Below are 8,569 nucleotides of genomic sequence, written 5' to 3' on the forward strand. Positions count from 1 at the left end.
TATTTTTGGAAAAATACATTTTACAGCTACAGATATTAGCTTTTAAAAAACCAATGAAATTCACTGAAAAAACCATAGGTTATAGACCATATATAGTTAGGAATTAGCATTTACAAAACCTTGAAAATTCACTGAAAAAACCATAGGTTATAGACCATATATAGTTAAGAATTAGCATTTAAAAAACCTTTTTTTACTCACACAAAACCAATGAAATTCCATATATAGTTAGTTGTACTAACTATATATCGCGCACCCGCAATCCACTGCCGATCATGTCACATATTACATCATTCATGACATGGTCAGTGACATCACTGATGACATCTCAAATGACATCACTGATGACATCACTGATGACGTCTCATACGACATCACTGATGACATCACTGATGACATCACTGATGACATCTCAAATGACATCACTGATGACATCACTGATGACATCACTGATGACATCTCAAATGACATCACTGCTGACATCACTGATGACATCTCATTTGACATTACTGATCACATCACTGATGACATCATTCATGTGATAATACAATGAACCTCTTCAGACTCTAATATAACCTTAGATACACTCAGGGTAAACAGACACTCACAGACTGTCACTCATCCATGGAGTTACTCACACACCTAGTCAGTCATGCAAAGAATTAATCACACCTCCATTTCCTCAACTATACAGTTATACACACCTTACTTATTCAAACATATAGTAACACATATTTACTCTCTTATACAATCCCTGATACAAGTTCACAATGATCCATACAGACACTCACACAATCACTGGCTCTTAAGCACATATATTTATATATGTCAACTCTCACATGTACTGTGTTTTACATATGTACTTACTTTGACATGTAGCATTGAGATATCCATTCACTCACCAATGCACTCAGTCAACCGCCCATACAGCTGTTTCCACATGCACTTTTGAACCCATACATCTAGTGAATCAACTGCTCACACATCTATGCACAGAGTCATAAACCTCCCAGCCACCCACACACACACTTAGTCTCCCATACAAATACTTGGGCAACCAATCAATAACCCATATAGTTACTCATATAGCTACTGATCTACACATGCAGCAGTTTACAGAACAACAGACATAATGATGCACAAATTAAGACAGTTTAGTCACTAACCCATGCACTCAGTGACACACATTTAATCACTCACTCATACAGTCAGTCATGCACCTACTAAATCCTTCATCCAGACACTTATACATCCACTCATTCTTCAATATGTAAGACATATTTTAACTTTACAGAAACATACAGTCACTGGATGTTGTCATCAGTGATGTCATCAGTGATGTCATTTGAGATGTCATCAGTGATGTCATCAGTGATGTCACTGACCATGTCATGAATGATGTAATATGTGACATGATCAGCAGTGGATTGCGGGTGCGCGATATATAGTTAGTACAACTAACTATATATGGAATTTCATTGGTTTTGTGTGAGTAAAAAAAGGTTTTTTAAATGCTAATTCCTAACTATATATGGTCTATAACCTATGGTTTTTTCAGTGAATTTTCAAGGTTTTGTAAATGCTAATTCCTAACTATATATGGTCTATAACCTATGGTTTTTTCAGTGAATATATATATATATATATATATATATATATATATATATATATATATATATATATATATATATATATATATATATTACCTACTGGCGAAAGCCAGTAGGTATATATAGTTAGGTCCTAGCTACGATAGGAAATCTGCAACATTCTATTGGGAATAACTTTGGCGCCGGTTGAGGAATTTGCGTGTAATTTTCCAAAATTTAGGCCAGCTCCGCTCCTTCCCTGGAAGTTTTGGGGGGATTCGTCATGCGGGGCTGAGAAAAAAGGAGGGTCCCAAAACGTGTTTTCCCCATGTTAATTTCCATAGGACGATTAGACACGGCTGCAGCCCGAACGGCTGAACGGAATTACACCTAACTTGGCAAAATTGTAGGGACTGGTATGCAGAAGTGCCTTTTCTATATTTGGTGAAAATTGCTCCTGTGGTTTTTACGAAAATTAACTTCAAAAACACATATATATCTATATGCGCGCTTGGAGCGCTTACAGGTACGCGTAACGCGGAGCGCACCCGGCGCGTCACGGAAGTGCGCGAGCGGAAAGCTGATTGGCACTCGGGTGTCTGTGAACATTCCAAACGGTCCGGAGAGTCCGCCATCTTGTGTCTCGGTAGAACCGAGACACAAGAGGTGAAAAACAAAAGGGGAAAACTATAAAAGGGGGCAGGGTAGAGACCCCCTGACCCCCTAGGTTTTATCAGGGGGGCCTAGGAGGACCCCAAAGGTAAAAAAAACTAATATATATATTTTTTTAATTTCGCTGAGTACCGCTGGGTGCGATGCCATGTACGCATACCCTGAGCGTACCACGGGGAAAACAAAAAAAATATATATTATTTTTTGGGCCTGGGGGTCCTTGTGGGACCTCCTGAGCAGGCCTAGGGGGTCAGGGTGCTTCTACCCTGCCCCCTTTGCGTGTTTTGCACCTTTGTTTCACTGTTTTCTTGTGCCTTGGTTCTACTGAGGTACAAGATGGCTGCCAACACTTCCTGGTTTGAAGTGTTGACAGACAGTGGCAGCCAATCAGCATGCCTTTTGCAGGAAAGCAGCATGCTCATTGGCTGTCAACACTTCGAACCAGGAAGTGTTGGCATTCATCTTGTGCTAGGTAGACCGAGGCACAAAAGAAGCAGAAAAACAAACATGTAGGATGCAAAAAGGGGGCAGGGTAGAAACAACCTGACCCCTAGGGCTGCTCAGGTGGTCCCACAAGGATATTAACATATTTAAACGTTATCCGCTAATAGAATTAGCATTTAAAAAACCTTGCGAATTCACTGAAAAAAACATAGGTTTTAGGCCTTATATAGTTAGGAATTAGCATTAAAAAAACCTTGCAAATTCACTGAAAAAACCATAGGTTTCAGGCCTTATATAGTTAGGAATTAGCATATAAAAACCTTTGAAATTCACTGAAAAAACCATAGGTTTTAGGCCTTATATAGTTAGGAATTAGCATTAAAAAAAACTTGCAAATTCACTGAAAAAACATAGGTTTCAGGCCTTATATAGTTAGGAATTAGCTTTTAAAAAACATTTGAAATTCACTCAAAAAAAGTTTTAGGGGTGTTATAGTTAGCTGGACATTTCACTCATACAAAACCATTGAAATTTCTCCTATATAGATTGTTGTACTAACTATATTTCGCGCACCCGCAATGCACTGCTTATGATGTCACATATTAGATCATTCATGACATGGTCATTGACATCACTGATGACATCTCAAATGACATCACTGATGACATCACTGATAACATCATCCACGTGACAATCACATATACCTTTTCCTACACAAGAAAAATCTTTTATCCCTCTTTGTAAAATACAGAGTATCATATTTGAATCCATTGTCACAGCAATAACAGTATCTAAAAACCCACTCAGTGATTCATAGATGTATACACACATCTAATCACTTACCTGTAGATTCACTCATACATGCTGTCAATGAACAATAGAACACTATCAAAAATACTTATACACCTATATCGACATTAAACAACAGCACACATCCTATTCACATATGAAGTCATCCTACTCACTTATGCAAATAATGGATCATACTTACATATTTACTTAACTACACACTTATACAAACACCACTTCATCTATTCATTTAGATAGTAATTCATACTTAGTGAATTATAAAATCATTATTACAAGTATATAGTTATCCATACAGTCGCTCACACAATCATTGAGTCTTATGTATACTTATTTATATACAACAACTGACACATACACTGCCTTTTATTTTCTAGTTTGTTGGACATGTACCATTGAGAAATATATTTGCTCATCACCACACCCATAAGGAGATTCACTCACCCAAACTGTTTGAACATGTAATTTTAACTTCGTATATCTACTGAATCAACTATTCACACATCTTTGGACAGTCACACACCCCCCACTGAACCACACACACTTTCACTCTCCCATACAAATACTCAGTTATCTAATCAATAACTAATATAGACTTTCACATAGCTAATACCCAACTGTAGAACCAGTTTACAAAACAACTGACAAAGTGATACAGATATTCACGCAGTTTAGTCCCTATCCACTATATTTAGTGAGACACTATAAATTGGTCAAGTAAACAGTCAATTACACTGCTACTAAATCCTCCATCCAAATGTATATTTATATATATACACATATATAATGCATATTTAAAGTGCCATGTGACCCATATACATGCCCTTAGGGCATGTATGTGCACCACATCTGCACCCATACTTATTTCAGGGGGGCAACAGGGTGTCCTTTGGACACCCCTGCACCCTTGAAATTATTCTCAATTTGCGATTAGCAAATTGCAAATCGCAAATTGAGAATAAATTCCGATTCCTTCCTATGGGCCAGGAGGCCCCTAGAAATGAATGGGAAAGTATTCCTTAATTGCGAATTCGAAATTTGCGAATTCGCAATTAAGGAATATAAAAAATCGCTAAAAAATTGCGATTTTCTTGACACATACCAATTAGCGATTCTGAAATAGCGATTTCTTAAAAATCGCTATTACAGAATCGCTAATTGGTATCTTGATACATATGGCCCATACTTATTCACTTTTTCCAGTTTTATTTAAACTACCTGTGATCTGGTGCTTTGTTTTAAAATAACATCTATATACTTTACGTTCACATTGAAACTGATGCCGCGTACACCCAGAAATATCACCAACCCAGGGTCCAGGTCACTCCGGTGGGGCCCATAACACTGAAGTACAACACACCTAGTCACACACAATTTACCCCAGACCCTTGCAAATATATATATATAAAATGTGTTGAGTGAATTCTCTTCTATGACAGGATACCTTTTAAGCACAGATTTTAACACCAACATTTGTTTTCATCAATAATTCTACTAAACTAATCTATGCATCAATGTACCCCGCCAATTAGGTCGATGGACCAATTAGTTGAGTAAGTTGATGGTGATTGTCAAGACCAGCTTAACCTCACTACAACAATACATTGATTTGCATAATTAATTGACTCTAAAGAATCACAAACACCTGAAATCATTTAAAATATTTTATGTAATTAATTTGCATTAAAAAAAATTAGCATCTATGCTGTTATTATTAATTCTCACTGAGCATTGCCATTTATTCAGGAAATAAATCAAGAAAACTGTTTAATAAAAGACATGAAGAGAAAATTCAGGTTCACATTAGTTCCATTATTCTCTAAAATAAAACATTAATCAGTCCTTGGTCATGAACCTGAAAGAGAATTATTCATGAAAAGATCAGAGAACCATAGTTAAAACACATGTATTTAATTCTAAAGATTTCTGCACTAAAAACCTGCCTACCCAGCACTAAACCCCATCCATACTTACTAACCCAGGCCTCCTCGGGCGCAACTTCTTATCCAGGCTAGTGTCCCGTTACAATCTCCAACCTGCAGGGGTTATCAGTGAGCCTTCTGGCATATTTTCAGGCTCCCAGCATTTCTGCAAACAGCAGCAGTGCAAACAGCATCTCTCTCTGCGTCCAGCTTGTCTCTCAGACAGACCCCAATTTTGGTGTGATATTTATACTGTATTTGCTGGCTCTCTACCCTCAAATGTTTCAACTCTTGTCGTTTCTCTTTCTCTGATTGGTCATGACATTGCCGTTCTTAGCTCTCAGGATGTACGTTAATTGACAATGTATTTTTTTACCTTCAGGATGTCCATGAATAGCTTCCTGATTAAAAGACTGACGGATACAAATTTCACTGTCCATGCATTTCTTAACTTCCAGGATGTCTATGAACAACTTAGTTTGACAACTGATAAATACAAGTTCGACTGTTCCGGTTCATCAATAGGCCTTTATATGTTCATTTTCAGTGATTCAGCTTTTTCCACGTGGTCATTTTCGGAAGGCATTTGACTTTTATCCTTGGCAGACAATCAGCTGTTCTCATGGTTATCATTTTGGCCCACAGCCACTAACCAGCGTTCATATCAAATGGCCTCGAATATAGTCAGATGAAGTTGCAAGGTTTTCAGTGAAGCACAGAGCATGGACGAGCTTCTCTCAGCAAAATGATGTAAGGTTTTTCTACTGCGCAGAACCGGGAAAAGCGAAGCCATTTTGGAATTGGCAACCAACAAAAACTACGATAAACACAAAAAGAAAATGTAAATATACAGAATATAAGTGCATTCTGTCCCCCCACCCACCAGTGCTAATATTTATCTTTTAAAACTGTTACCTAGCAGAAAAGCATCACAATGCAAGCCATTAAAAATAAAGCAGAAAAGCAGCATGCAAATGCACAATGTACATTCCAAAATAAACATGCATTATTATACCACTTAAATGCACAAAATAGATTAAACATGCGTTTTACATCACTAATTAATATGTTAATCAAACCTTTTAGTGCAAATAATTTCCCACATGTAATGTGTGTGTTTTATTAATACACAGCAATCAAAATTAATATATTTACTTTGTCATGGGGTGATTTATCTGAATGGGGTACACACAAAATCTTCTGTACCTCGCACCATCAATTCCCCCCTTTGATGATCACAAATCCTGAATACCTTAAACGATTTGTGAATCATCACCAAAAACCCAAGACCACCCATATATTCCTCTAAATTGTATTCGATAAGACACTTCTTCTCAATAATTTTTGTTAGTTCAGCAAATTTATTACTCATTTCCCTTGTTCTTGACCAAAATGTTATCTTAGTTCTAAGTCTAAAATGTACTTATCCTTATGAAGTGCAATTCTATCTACTGATGGCAACTATTGGTACATTGTTAACAGTCTCATTAGGAAAAAATGATACAACATAAACACATCTTATACCTAAAGCAAAAGATGTTATATTTACTATGGTATCTAAGTTATCCTATAAATCTACTAAATATGTACTGTCTGTACAAAGTGTGTTTCCACACTTGAATGACTTTCAGTCCTTTGCCCCTTCTTTTATTTTAACTACTTGGAAATGGTTCATCAAAAATCGTCTTCGTCTTTTGTGCTAAACCCAGAATTGTTTTCTGTAACACTGTTATGGTCACCTCAAGTAATCCCTGACTTCACGTGTAAATCATCCCTATCTATGGGTTCACAGTCTTTGTTTGGATTTTCCTGTTCATCCTTGTCTCCTCTAGGGTCAGATAAGATAACTCTCAGTATGTCTGAATTTTCTTCTTCCTTGACCACCTCTCGTACAGTCACTCTCAGACTTTCCTGCTATCCGCTTCCTCTTGTATATCAGGAAGTGCCATATATGTCCATTCCAGTGACTTGTACTTCAGATTTCGTCTCTGTGTCTGTTGTCTTAGTTCTGTAGTACTTTCTAAATCATTGTCAGGTAAAAAATCCTTGAATCTTACACCATGCTGTATACTCTCACAGTCTGTTGATCTCAAATCGCCAATTTTAAAGTCTGTTTCTCTTGTGTTACCAGCTTTTGGTTGCTTAGCATCTGATTCTGAACATGTATCCAAAATCTGCAGTCTATTTCTCAGTGGTCTGTCTTGTTGATCAGGTATATGTGTTTTTCTCATTGCTTGCCCCATTAGTACCTTGCAGGAATTTAAATATGTCCTTCAATCATTTGTATTTCTCATGGTCACTAGAACTCGGGGCAAAGCATCCAGCCAATTCAAGACAGTGGAATCACACATTTTTGCTAATTCGGCCTTCATTGTGCCAATCACCTGTTCACCAACTCCAGAAGCTTCTAGACAATAGGCACAATGCAGTTTCTTTTTAGTGATCAGTATTTCATAAATCAGACTGATAACTTTGTTGGCAAGATCAGTTTCCCTATCTGTGTGTGCCTGTCCATGATACATGTGTGCAAAATGGGCAAACATACTGTTGGGCATAACAGCTCTTTCATCTTGGTAGGCTGAAACATCATTCTCTTTCTTTTGTGTGCAACCTTCTCCTACCCATGTTTCCTTTTCCTCATCACTTGCCTGATCCTGCAATTTCATCACTTCTTCCCATGTTTCTACTGTGTTAGTAAGCATGTGATATTGGGAAAAGGTGTCTTTCGTTGCCCATGTCTGATTCAAAGAACAATCTTGTTTTGTGCAATATTTTGCCAATTCATTTGCAAACCAATTCCCTCTGGTAATGTAGTCAGTTTCACATTTGTGAGCAGCAGGAACTGCTAATGATCCCCTATCAGCTATTCGTTTTTTCTACTTTCTCCACCTCCTTCTTTATTTTTCAACTTTCTTTCTTTTTCTCAGCAATTCTTTAACTTTAGCTTTTCTTCCAGCTTTGCTTACATTTTATATGCCCTTCTCTGTGAAGTTTGATCTATATGTTTTTTGCAAATCCCTACATTTGGAAATATCTACTCCTGTCTCACTGGTAGCTTCTTCAAGATTTTCCTGCAAATTTTTATTTTTCCAGGTAATGTTTTTACTCATAAAGAGTATCTCTTCATCCTGGTAA

General features: G+C 37.1%; 1 pseudogene; it reads right to left on the reverse strand.

Moving 5' to 3' along the window:
* Positions 1-7,174: 7,174 nt before the first annotated feature.
* Positions 7,175-8,136, reverse strand: LOC147692333 (uncharacterized; annotated as a pseudogene).
* Positions 8,137-8,569: the final 433 nt, after the last annotated feature.

The sequence above is a fragment of the Lissotriton vulgaris genome, chromosome 9, assembly GCF_964263255.1.
Source record: "Lissotriton vulgaris chromosome 9, aLisVul1.2, whole genome shotgun sequence".
NCBI classification, from domain to species: domain Eukaryota; kingdom Metazoa; phylum Chordata; class Amphibia; order Caudata; family Salamandridae; genus Lissotriton; species Lissotriton vulgaris.